This window comes from Phalangium opilio, unplaced genomic scaffold (genome assembly GCF_054372755.1).
Source record: "Phalangium opilio isolate 3A_F unplaced genomic scaffold, DU_Popi_V2 ptg000061l_1, whole genome shotgun sequence".
Lineage (NCBI taxonomy): Eukaryota > Metazoa > Arthropoda > Arachnida > Opiliones > Phalangiidae > Phalangium > Phalangium opilio.
This window is the reverse complement of record NW_028324178.1, coordinates 9,498,576-9,511,900: the sequence shown is the minus strand read 5'-3', so window position 1 is coordinate 9,511,900 and position 13,325 is coordinate 9,498,576. Positions and strand designations below refer to the sequence as shown.

The window sequence follows — 13,325 nt, the reverse complement described above, 5'->3', positions numbered from 1 at the left end:
AATAGCCCACTGACGCTAGCTGCTCGCCTAAGATATATCGCAAACACGTACGTGAGCGCAGTATTCGAGTGTGCTACGCCGTGTGCTACGAGAAACAGTAAGACATGCCAACTGCAAGGTTAAAAAATTTACGTCACCTTTGTGTCGCGAGAATATGCCACCTTCGGTCTCTTTTCTTTCTTTTTTTTTGGCATGGTAATGCTAAACATAGCTATTCATGTAAGTGAATAAATTTCTGACTTTTCTTCGCGAGCTATGGGGTTTCATAGTACTTAGACAGAGATCATTTCAATACTCCAAAATTTCTCTCATCATTGCCTCCTATATTCTACAGGGCCGGTAGGCCCTTGTAGATATGACTTGATACCGTTTTGTAACGTTAAAGTAATATTCACCCGCTTTTGCTAATTTCCTATGGAGATTAACATGGGTTTTTCGAGATTTTTCCCCACCGATAACTTAAAAACTACAGCGAAGATACTTTTCGGAATTATCTTAAATTAACAATTAAGTATTCAGGGTGTGCTATCGTCCAGCTTGATCTAAACAATTAAGTCTAAGTATGTTAATTTTACTTAATTACAGAAGTACGGCTTTGACCATCGTGATTGGACATAATAATTAGCTAGATCTCTTGGAAAACTCAATGTCACTACGTATCTGTAGTGTGGTGGTTATCACGTCCGCTTCACACGCGGAAAGTCCCAGGTTCGAGCCCAGGTAGATACATGTTTTAACCATCTTGATTGGACATAATAATTAGTTAGATCTCTTGGAAAACTTAGACTTACCACGTGTCTTTGGTGTAGTGGTTATAATATATATTTAACAATTATTTCACTTCACTTGGTTTAATAAGGTGACATAGGTAGCGTACTTTTCCCTACTTTGAAAATCTTTAAACTAAGTACTATTAGAAGTTAAATTGATTGTCTAAAAAAGACGTTAAAAGCCACTATAAATGGTGCATAAATGCTTAATATTTCCTTAATACTTGCAAATAATATTAGTAAATGGCGTGAATTGATCATAGAAATCGGGTTAAAGTACACCCTAAATGATGTCTTTTATGGCACGGGAAAAAACAGCAAATATGGTGTTTGAATGCACCATTATATTTTAGAGTGCAAATGTATGACGGTGAAGCAAACATAATTATTCTAAATTTAATTACATCAAGAATGAAGTGACAGATATTATATAAAAACGTCTTGGTTTGGACTAAGGCCGAAAAAACAAACGATATGTGTGAGGTATATCAATTGACTGAAGTTTCAGATATTGAAATTTTTTTCAAGTTATTTTTATCCACTCAATCCTTAATCAATATTTAATTCAATCAACTGATTTTACTGTTAATCGATCTAGTCCCTTAAAATTAATTGAAAAAATTACATATCTACGCTTTTTCAAGAACAATTAATTTCATGATAAAATGTTTTCGAAAAAAAATACACAATTTGGTAACCGATGAATAGTTAAAACGCGCAATCAACACTGAAGACATCAGAAAGTTCGAATTACACGAGTTTTGATACGATTTGGCGAATAAGTACGATTATAGTGTTAGTTATTAAGCTAAAAATTAGCGTAGGATTGACGAAAAAAATATATTTTTTCATAAGCGGTAAAATACTGGTATACGATTATGCGTAAAATATCAAAATATTACTAAAAATAAAACATCAAAAAATAAGAATTAAACTGTTAATGATAGCAAATACAATACTTATTGACTAAAATGCAAAACATATACAAATTTTTATACAAAAAAGCGTACTTTTATACAAGATGAATAAGCATGGTTATTACTCATGTACGTTCATATAAAGTATAGCAATATTACTACATGCGATATTATTAAGCGCATATAGTATTGCATAGAAATTATAGCAATACTACACTATAAAAAAACGTCTTGGTTTGGACCAAGGCCGAAAAAACAAACGATATGTGTGAGGTATATCAATTGACTGAAGTTTCAGATATTGCAATTTTTTTTAGTTATTTTTATCCATTTAATGCTTAAAAAATATTAAATTCAATCAACTGATTTCACTGTTAATCGATCTATTCCCTCTAAATTAATTGAAAAAATTACATATCTACGCTTTTTCAAGAACCATTACATTTTCCGAAAACATTTTATCATGAAATTAATTATTTTGAAGGGAGTACGAGCTGAGGGATCAATAATGAATATTTGAAATACTCTGTCTAAAAAGACCAAGCGAACTTTGACATGATTCGAAAGGAAAATGTAAATTTTTAAAAGTGGATTCCAAAGCAGGGTGTTGCACGAATTCATACATTTAATTTCGTACTACGAAATGCTACATTTCCAATGTCACGACTATGAAGTAAAGGTTGCACTGCAATTTCCCTCTTCGTACTTTAGAATTTGAAACGTCACCACCCCTTTCTACATTGTTGGCCTTACTTGTACACCGGTAACGTATTACGCATAATAATTTTAGCACGCGTAAATACCATTTCGGAAAACACACAGTGGCGAGGCCACCATTGGGTATTCTCCCTCGCACCAAGGGTCACCGCCATACGGTAACAAAGTTGACTACAGGCAGGAGGCTAGTCAACTTTCACTGCCTATAGCGCTGCTTCTAGGCGAGAGAGAGGACCTTAATGGCGGCATCACACCTGTGTTTTAATTCTCTGTATGTAATTTCTAAAATGGTCTACTATCTTACAAATGTACACCGATTGGACTGAGTGATCGGTCCTTCAGGCGCTAGCGAGTGTCAAGCCACAACAATAATCATTCTTGTACACGAACGTTTTATAGTTTTAGGTTATTAAGGTTGGCGGGCAAGTCCGGAGAGTCATGTACCGTTCACTAATGTCACGTGAAAAGGTTTCGACCTATATGGTAATATTTGCTGGGTGTATTGCGTCGGCTGAGATAACCCAAAACACTGGAACCACTGGTGATTGTAAAGGGGGGGGGTTAAGTTAAGTGTGACCTTCTTCGTTTAACTGGTAATGAATGGAGATGAATATAACAAGCCATTGGAACTGAAACGTATTTCTTTTTATGCAATCTTTACCCTTACCTTTGGTTGTATACCGATATCATATTTGTCCAGTGTTACAGATAGCTACCTACTAAATGAAACCACACAGGATAAACGATGTTGCTTTGTCTTAAATAGACGACATTAGTTATTTAGTTTATTAACTAGTCTGAACAAAATAAATTTAAATTATCATGTTTTTTTGAACATCAGTCTTCTTAGAAACTTACAGATTTAAACTTTTTTGGGTGCAAATTTGAAAATTTGTCAAGCCAGCAACAATTAAATCTATGTTCGTCAAGGTGCTTACACGAAATCCCTTCAAAATAATTAATTTCATGATAAAATGTTTTCGGAAAATGTAATTGTTCTTGAAAAAGCGTAGATATGTAATTTTTCCAATTAATTTAGAGGGACTAGATCGATTAACAGTAAAATCAGTTGATTGAATTAAATATTGATTAAGGATTGAGTGGATAAAAAGAACTAGAAAAAAATTTCAATATCTGAAACTTCAGTCAATTGATAAACCTCACACATATCGTTTGTTTTTTCGGCCTTGGTCCAAATCAAGACGTTTTTATAGTATCTGTCACTTCAGTCTTAATGTAATTAAATTTTGAATAATTATGTTAGCTCTACCGTCATACATTTTGGGTTGAAAGAAGAACTTATGTATCGCTAATTACATTTAACTTATATAAAAAACATAGATTTCGATAAGCATATAATTTGTACTTTATTTAAGATAAAGTTTAAAAATTACAATATTTAAAATATAGAATAAAAATGTTTATTAGTTTCGTACACTCTATACATATACAGTGTGGTCGAGATCAGACCAACACCTTCCTTTATGTACAACCCCCAATACTGCCAACGGCTGATGTCATACTAAATTATACAGCGTGTAAATAAATGTCTGGAATTCATGATTATTATATGCTAGTGACAAGTTACAAAAAGAATACTGGAGAATATGCCTGAACACAACAAAATATTTTAAAGCACAGTCCTACGATTGGTCTTAGAACTGTTTGGTAAACACATCAACGAAAATATTCGACGTTTCTACCATTGTGGTTTAGGCACTCTTCCAGACGACTGTCCATGTTTTGCAATACATTTGCAAGCAGTAAACTCATGACGCCTGGTAAGACTAATGGTATTGCCGTCTTAGGTAATCCTCGTCCGTTAAGGCATGATGTAAGGGGTATGATAATGCCGGTAGTGATGCCATTGTAAACTGGCACAAACAGTAGAAAGGCTTAGTGCAACTTCTTGTTCCACCGCTCTATTATTACTTATTAGCATGAATTGGCTTCAAAACGTGCTACGATGTCAAAATCTCTATCCTCATTACAGACTATACAGTCTCTTCTACATTTACGATCTTGCACTACCGAAATCACGAAGGTGCTCGCCAATGTCGGCAAAGGTGCTTCGCACCGGATGTTGTCGGTGTGGAAACAGTTCGGCATAAAGCACTGCCTTTAGTTGAACGTTACTGCGACCTTCACCCAAAATAAACATCATGTCCAATTTGTCCTGGTTTGAATAGGTTGGCATTTTGCTAGGAAACGAAACTAACAACTATAATTCTACTACTTAGCTGCTACACTGAAGACCCTGTATATCGAAAGGGACCGGAAGTACCTCAAAGTTTTCAAAGATTGCCAGATTGAGCGGGTCATGGGGTTTATAGTGGTGAAGGTTGCTTTGACTTTCGACACGTGACACCGCGGTATGTTTTTGGTGCTTCAATGTCCTCTCCCGATAGGCCCAACCAATTACCATCCTGGTTTTTCGGCTTAGTGTTGCGGTATTGCCGGTCCCATTAGAAATACAAGGTCTGTATTGTTAAGGCTTAGAAATACGTGGTCTTATAAACTGGTCCTCAGGATTAGTGACCCCTAACGTCTATAAAAAATAAACTGGTCCTTAGGACCACTGACTCTTACCATAATATTCTTTCTACTGGTCCCATTGTAAAGTTTTTTTGTTGATATATATATAGGCGCTAGCCCACTTGCGAGAAGGTTCAAGGTAGTTTGACTATAAATGATAGGTTTGACTAAATTGACTCTGCGAGACTTCAAAATTTCAATCGTGCCGAGACTGCCGACTGCCGCGTAGTTTTAAATCTAACTTAATACCACTACCAAAACCTGGTACCACTTGGCAAGCCCTTCATTTGGGTCTAAACTCTAGAGTGATGCGGTTTATTGTGTTTGAAAGAGAAAAGTTAAGAGTAGAAATTGGAAGAAAGCTTGAATTTTTAATCTGGTCCCGCCTCAATTCCCATCAAAAAACTTAATTATTAATTTTTTCAATTAAAAAACTGGTCCAAGCAATTAATAAACTGGTTTTGGACCAGTGGACGTGTGCTATTTCTAAGTCTGGTAGTGTTAAAATTGTAACAATACTCCTGTTAAAAAGGCACAAATACTGTAACATCCCCCCCCCCAAACTTTAAGTTTCGCTCCTTTTCAATGGCTCTCTTTTCAATATGGGAAAAATGCTTTTAAATGACAATTTATTTACGTGTAAGAATTAAACAGGAAAATGGAGGCTGAGTGTAAGATAAGTGTAGTTTTAATTATAATTCGTTAGTTTAATTATAAGGCATCCATGAATTTCCCAAAAACATTCGTGTTTTGGGTTTATTTCACATTAATTATACTTGATTAAGTTTAATTTAACGGTTTATCTAGTGTGGATACAAGTTTCGATAAAATATTAACTTTAATTGCAATTACCCTAAAATATGTAAGAGCTTTCGATGTATTTTAATGATGAATTAAATTAATTTGAAAGTGAAATAGGAAACATCTGTGGCTGTGCGAAAAACTTGTGATGTTTTAATCTTAATTTGAGCGCGGTTCGGGAGAGTGGATTAAGCTTAAAAGTATAATTTATTGGAATTTTTTACCCTAATTTCAACATTTAGTGAAGTTTAACATTTTTTCCAGTCATAATTTTACCCAAAACTTTTGAATTTCGCGCCAATTAATGTACTTTAAAGATAGTTTAAATTAACTTAAGTGTGAAATAGAAAACATTGGGATTTACCAATGGCTTGGGTAGTTTTAAATAAGATTAAAAGTTATTTTAGTTTTTATCCAAAAAATGAATATATTTGGTTTAATTTCACGGTAATTATATTTAATTGAGTGTCAATTAACGTAGGATTGTGTTTCGGCAGTATACATTTAGGTTATAAAATGACTTTCAATATATACTTCACGTTAATTGCAATTTTTAGTGGAGCTTTTGAATCTTATTTTACCCTACACTTTCGAATTTCGCGCCTATTATTGTACTTTAAAGATAATTTAAATTAACTTAAGTGTGAAATAGAAAACATGGGGCTATACCCACAGCTTGTCCAGTTTAAATCTTAAGTTACTCGAGTTCTCATCCAAAATATGTACATTTCATCTTTAAATTCACGCTAATTATACTTAATTAAGTTTAAATTTATGAAGGATTGAGGTTTGGCAGTGTTGATTTAGCTTATAAAATGAGTTTCAAATTACCTTTATAGTAAAGTTCAGAAGAGTTTTTTCATTCTTGCCAACACACTGCGTTCAATTTTTATCACACCCCGTGCTAAATTTTCGGTAACATAAAGATCATCTATAACATATGTTAATGAATGATGTGATTCTATAGTTTGGCAACTTTGACTTGAATACCAGTAATTAAATTAAATACCTAAACAATTCATAGCAATTTAGTCAAAAAACAAACGGCAATGTGAACTGTGGAGATAACGAACAACGTAACCCTCCGTTGCTGACGTGGTTACGTTTGAAAAATCTGCGCAGATGTAAACATGGAAATTATTTGACTAATTAAATTACATAACGACACTGTCCTCCTGGATTAAACAGCACCACTGTTATATTTATGAATTAACAAAATCCACTGTTGGTAACAAATGGTTTTTAAAATGATTAACGTAACATAACATACTGACTGGTTCAATAGTATAGAAATTGTTTTAATGAATGATCTGGTCCTCTACGTTGGTTGAGTTTCAGGAATTATATCACACACCTTCACAATTAGTAGCATTTTAGTGAGACTAACAAATAATGAAACCTTGTATACCTCAAATGAGAATGTTGAATTAACTGCGCTAACGTAAACACGACGACTCTTAAAACTGCCGTAAGGAAAACACATTGAACTTTTTGTCATCTTTCCAGTAGTATTTTGAAGTTCTCTCGGGTGAAAAGCACTATCTTTATTTCAACACCTTAATAATTTGAATAAATATGCCATTTTTTACTTCAAATTGGAAGCGCACATGGTAAATACAGTAAAAAAAACCTGGGGTTAGCCTGGTTAGGAAATGTTTCTAGCATAAAACGGAGCTGACTATATAAAGAATTCCAAAACAAATGAGAGCTGGAAATAAGCCTTTTTAATAATCTTTGAAGATGACAGACACTATAAAGACTATAATTTCATAGACTAACTAAAATACAACCTAAGACTTGGCCGTAAAGAACGTCGAAAAACTTACTTCAAAAGATATACAAGTTGGGAAAGCCAAAATATTACCTCTCCGAGTGGAGATGACTATCACTACCCCTTAAACAACCTAAATATATGCATCTATCGCTTTTTTTAATTCTTTGCAAGTGCAGGAATTCAATTTTAAAATAGTCAATTGTTCAAGCCTTTTCAATATCTCTCAATTGCTGGGGAAACTCTACTCTCTTGCTATACCTCAACCGTATTCTTAGTCTACCAGTATGATTTGTAACATTTGTCCATATCAAAGCTGAATCATACATCGCCACACAAAAAGCAAATGTCCCCAAAACATGGAAGCCACAACCCAATCACACATAAGCTAGGCTCGTACTAGTTCATCGTTTCGATGATTTCACTAATATTAGCATTAACATTTTGTACATTATTGGGTTCCTTATTAATAGATATGCCTACGCCTACAGTACTTTCAATAGAACATTTATTTAATGCATTATCTTTCGTACGATCATGGCCAACTGGCCTCGTGGTAGGACCAACATTTTGCGTGCTAGAACCTGTTCCAGAAACAGCCTTTTTTCCGCGGCTAACGCTCTTCTCCTTTCATTTTCTCGTTTCCTAAATTCAGGATCTGACCTTTTTGCCCTCATTCTTTCCCTTGCCTTTCGTTTTCTGATTTCCTCTTTACTTAAATTATTATCTTCCTCCATTTACTTATTAATCAGTTAAATACTCACAAAGGTTAGCAAAATCAATCTCCTTAAATACTCACACAGGTTGGCAAAATCAATCTCCTTCAGTAATACGTAAGGCTTAATTATATTATTTGCCGAACAAAATTAATCGAGCAAATTTAACACTTAACTTCTTCCTTCGAAATTCTATCAAAGAATGAATCAACTATTTAAAAAAAGGTTTTTTTCGCGAATAGGGCGCTATCATACCAACAGCAATTCCGTCATATTTAAAAAATATACATTGCCAACACTTTTTTCAAATAAAGAATGATAAAAGTGCGTAAAAAAAGGTCTTTCACAAATAGGCCTAGGGGGCGTATAAACTAAACAGCAACAACGCTCTACAGCTACACTAATCTTACACAAACAAGGAGTACTATAAACCCGCTACTGGAAGCGGTATTTTTATTCAAACGTAAAACAATTTCGCTTAAGCTTAACATCTCTAGACATCGGTAAAAATGTCTCTATCACTCCTAGACATTATAACTCAAATTCATCTGATTATGTTTTAACAAGGTTAAATCTAACTGGGAGTAAGATGAAAGGAGTAGAAGCTTATCTGTCTAAGGAAATATGAAATTTTATCTTAACAGTTCGTTAAATCATAAGTTTATAACGAAAAAACGCGGAAGGGGAAAACGAGCAGACAACTGCGATTTTTGGGGGTAGAAGGTTAAGAGCGCCATCTGTCGTCCGTGCCAAAGTTGAACTTCCACTCGAAACGCAATGAGAAAGTGGATAAAATAATTCCATCAGCTATTTAACTGCGTCGATATATTTAACGACTTGACCCATGACATGCCCATAACACTGGCTTCTATGAATCCTATTTATTCTTGGATGCTAGGAAACTTGGTAGACGTAACAGTCTGTACCAAGTACCCAAGCATCCTTCAATAAACGCCTGGCAACATTGTGGTACGCATGGTACAACTAAAAAATAGGATGTGTATCTATCTTTCCAGTCACTTCAAGTCGTTAAGCCCTCATTACAGAGGATTTGAAACACTATCGTAATTCCAAGTGTCTCGAATCTCTAAGTTCCTGTCCATTATGAACAGTGCTGAGAGAATGATACATCAGAAAGAGCCATTCAAATCGAATTGCCGAAAATATTATCCATATTTTCATTTCATATAACAGAGAGAGAGGAGCTTCCCATTTTGGTTGTTGTTCTCAAAAATATATCGCAATGCACGGGCCTAGATAGATACAGGGGGCAATGTAGGAAATATAACGCAATGCACGGGCCTAAAAAGATATAAGAGACAATGTACGAAATATAACGCAAAGCACGGGCCTTGATAGATATAGGAGGCAATGATTTAACGACTTCGGTACTTGGGTTTATCTTTAATATTTAAATAAATATAATTATTTTTAATTATTTTAATCGTCAGTAAATAACTTTAAAAATAGTTAAATCGTTTAAAATAAAGTTGTTCCTATTATCTTTCGAAACTTTGCTAATATTGACGTTTAAAGTGAAGGGTACCCCTCTTGCCCGCTTTTTTCAAATTTTGGGGTATATATACGTTTCGATTCCATTACAATATTAGATAAAAACGCATTCGCGTGAACCTTTGGTGGAAGCCCTGCCATTGGGAGGCTAGACGTTTCTCGTAACCCTAGCCGATCGCCGCGTATATCTTAAAACCAAATAATAGATAAAAACGCATTTGCGTGAACCGATGGTGGAAGCCCTGCCATTGTGAGGCTAGACGTTTCTCGTAACCCTAGCCGATCGCCGCGTATATCTTGAAACCAAACGATGACGGAGGAAAAGAAGCCAGAATGTACTGACTGGCGTCCATGTGGAATGGACAAAAAAGACCTGAAGATGGTGGTGCATTGAAGCTGGTGTCAATGTGGAATTGACGAAGAACAGAAGATGGTGGTGCATAGAAGCTGGTGGCAATGTGGAATTGACGAAGAACAGAAGTTGGTGGTGCTTGGAAGCAAGCACGTACAGACTAGTGTCCATGTGGGATGGACAAAGACTAGCAGATATTGGTCCTTAGAAGCCAGTTAGTAAAGACTGGTGTTGGTAGATGAATGACCAAATTTCCGTGAACCGCGAACGCGTTCCGGAAATCGGGTATTTGTTTGCTCCGATTTGTAAACTGCGAACGCGGTCACGTGGGGTCTGACAGACAGACACACACACACACACACACACACACAGACAGACACGGCCGATGTAATACCTCTCACGTGACATACGTCACTCGGAGAGGTAAAAAACCTCTATTAACTGTAATTATTTACCTGAATTAATTTTTTAGATGAAAATTCGACCTGATAACAAAGTATTTGTTCTTAAAGGTGTTATAGATAATTAGCAAATCCAAATAAAGGTGTTCAAGCTCAGATGAAATACCAAAGTAATTAATTTTAGTTGCCTGCTATGAAATTAGGAATTTTCCACATAAAAGCAAACGTTTGAAATTTATCAACGTAACTTGTTAGCACGCAAAAAGCTAGGCCGTTTTAGTTATCAATGAGAACGAAAATGGGGAAATAAGTTTAAACGCGCTAGGAGGTTAGGCTGACTTCTGACCCAAAAGTAATTTTTTGACGTACTATCTTAATTAGTTAAATTACAAAAATTAGAATTCATTAATTAAAAATCGAAACAGGTAAGTTTCTCATTTAAGAAATGATTGTTAATTTAGAAGCATTCCTAAAACTAACTTCGCTATGGTTTTTCCGTATGGCCTGTCTCAATTTCCTTAAAAAACCGAAATTTTTTTAATGCTTTTTCTATGGGACGCTAACCCTAAAAGGTGTGACTTTTTAACATTACGGAAGGGTGTCATATCATATCTACAAGGGCCTACCGGCCCTGTAGAATTAGAAGATGACTAAGCAAATGTATTGACATAAACATGTACCTACAATACTCGTAAAAAACTACACTGGTTTCTACACGTTTCGGTACAAATATTAGGCTGGTTATTAAATTAAAATGTTCATAGGATTGACGGAAAAATATATTTTTCCATACACGATTAAATACTGATATACGATTACACATGCAATTACGAAATATTACTAAAAAACATTACTATTGTTAGTATCAAAAAATAAGAATTACTCTGGTTTTGATATCAAAACAATGAATACAATACTAGGTTTTATACTATTTGACTAAAATAATAAATATATACAAATTCCTACACAAAAGCGTACTTTTATACGTATAATACGAGAAGATTACGCACATAAACATATACCATCATAGAAAGTATAGCAATGTTATACTGCTTTTAGTACTCGTAGATAATTATAATGGTTACGATACATTCTGTGACAAATATTGAGGTCGTTATTAAAATATCGCTTCCATAGGGATGACTAAAAATATAATTTTTCATAAGTAATAAAGGATTATAGAAAATAATTTAATAATACTATAAATTCTACAGGGCCGGTAGGCCCTTGTAGATATGACTTGACACCCTTTTGTAACGTTAAAGCAAAATTCACATGCTTTTTCTAAATTTCCTATGGAGATTAACATGGCGAATTTCGTGATTTACCCCCACCGCGAACAGAAAAACTACAGCGAAGTTACTTTTCGGAATACTCTTTAATTAACAATTAAGTATTCAAGGTGTGCTATCGGCTAGTTTAATTTAAATCAATTAATTCTAAGTATGTTAATTTTAGTTAATTCTGAAAGTACGTCAAAAATTACTTTTGGGTCAGACTATCTAGCAGTAGACGCTGACAAATTACTTTGGTATTTCATCCGAGCTTGGGCACCTTTATATGTATTTTCTAATTAACTGTAGCACCCTTAATAAGAAAAACGTCGTTATCAGGTCGAATTTTCGTCTAGAAAAGTAATTCAGGTAAATAATTACAGTTAACAGAGGTTTTTTATATCATTTAAAGTAAGTTTTTGAACGTTCTTTACGGCCAAGGCTTAAGTTGTATTTTAGTTTGTCTATGTAATATAGACTTTATAGTGTCTTTCCCCTTTACATATTTTGGATAAAAAATCGAATAAATTTTAAATGGACTACTTAATTAATATTTAAACTGTATAGCTGTTGATAAAGCCTCGTATTTCTATTTCACACTTAATCAAGATAAACCTTTAAATTACACTTAATCAGGATAAACCTTTAAATTAAACTTAATCAGGATAAACCTTTAATTAAACTTAATCCGGATAAACCTTTAATTAAACTTAATCCGGATAAACCTTTAATTAAACTTAATCCGGATAAACCTTTAATTAAACTTAATCCGGATAAACCTTTAAATTAAACTTAATCGAGATAAACCTTTAAATTAAACTTAATCCGGATAAACCTTTAAATTAAACTTAATCGAGATAAACCTTTAAATTAAACTTAATCGAGATAAACCTTTGAATTAAACTTAATCCGGATAAACCTTTAAATTAAACTTAATCCGGATAAACCTTTCAACTAAACTTAATCGAGATAAACCTTTAAACTAAGCTTAATCGAGATAAACCTTTAAACTAAGCTTAATCGAGATAAACCTTTAAACTAAGCTTAATCGAGATAAACCTTTAAACTAAGCTTAATCGAGTTACACCTTTAAACTAAACTTAATCGAGATAAGCCTTTAAACTAAACTTAATCGAGATAAGCCTTTAAACTAAACTTAATCGAGATAAGCCTTTAAACTAAACTTAATCGAGATAAGCCTTTAAACTAAACTTAATCGAGATAAGCCTTTAAACTAAACTTAATCGAGATAAGTAAAATTAAGGTGAAATTAACCCAAAACACGATTTTTTTAATTAAATTCATGGATACCTTATTTAATTAAAATTAAAACTACACTTATCTTTCACCCAGTCTCAATTTTCCTATTTAATCTTTACAATTAAATGAGCACTTAAGTCCATATTTACCCGCATTTTAAGTCCATATTTAACTCATTTCAAGTCCATATTTAACCGCATTTCAACTCGATATTTAGACCCATTTCAAGTCGATGTTTAGACCCATTTCAAGTCGATATTTAGACCCATTTCAAGTCGATATTTAGACCCATTTCAAGT

General features: G+C 33.9%; 1 long non-coding RNA gene across 2 annotated transcripts; it reads right to left on the bottom strand.

The window, feature by feature from the left end:
- Positions 1-4,166: 4,166 nt before the first annotated feature.
- On the bottom strand, positions 4,167-7,238 carry LOC149665050 (uncharacterized). Of its 2 annotated transcripts, XR_016368456.1 has the most exons (6): positions 7,149-7,238; positions 7,011-7,094; positions 6,750-6,854; positions 6,572-6,671; positions 4,689-4,972; positions 4,167-4,605 (listed from the first exon to the last, which is right to left on the bottom strand). It is a non-coding gene; the product is annotated as an uncharacterized LOC149665050 (long non-coding RNA). The 2 variants fall into 2 exon arrangements; XR_016368457.1 differs by lacking the exon at positions 4,689-4,972.
- Between the last annotated feature and the right edge of the window lie 6,087 nt (positions 7,239-13,325).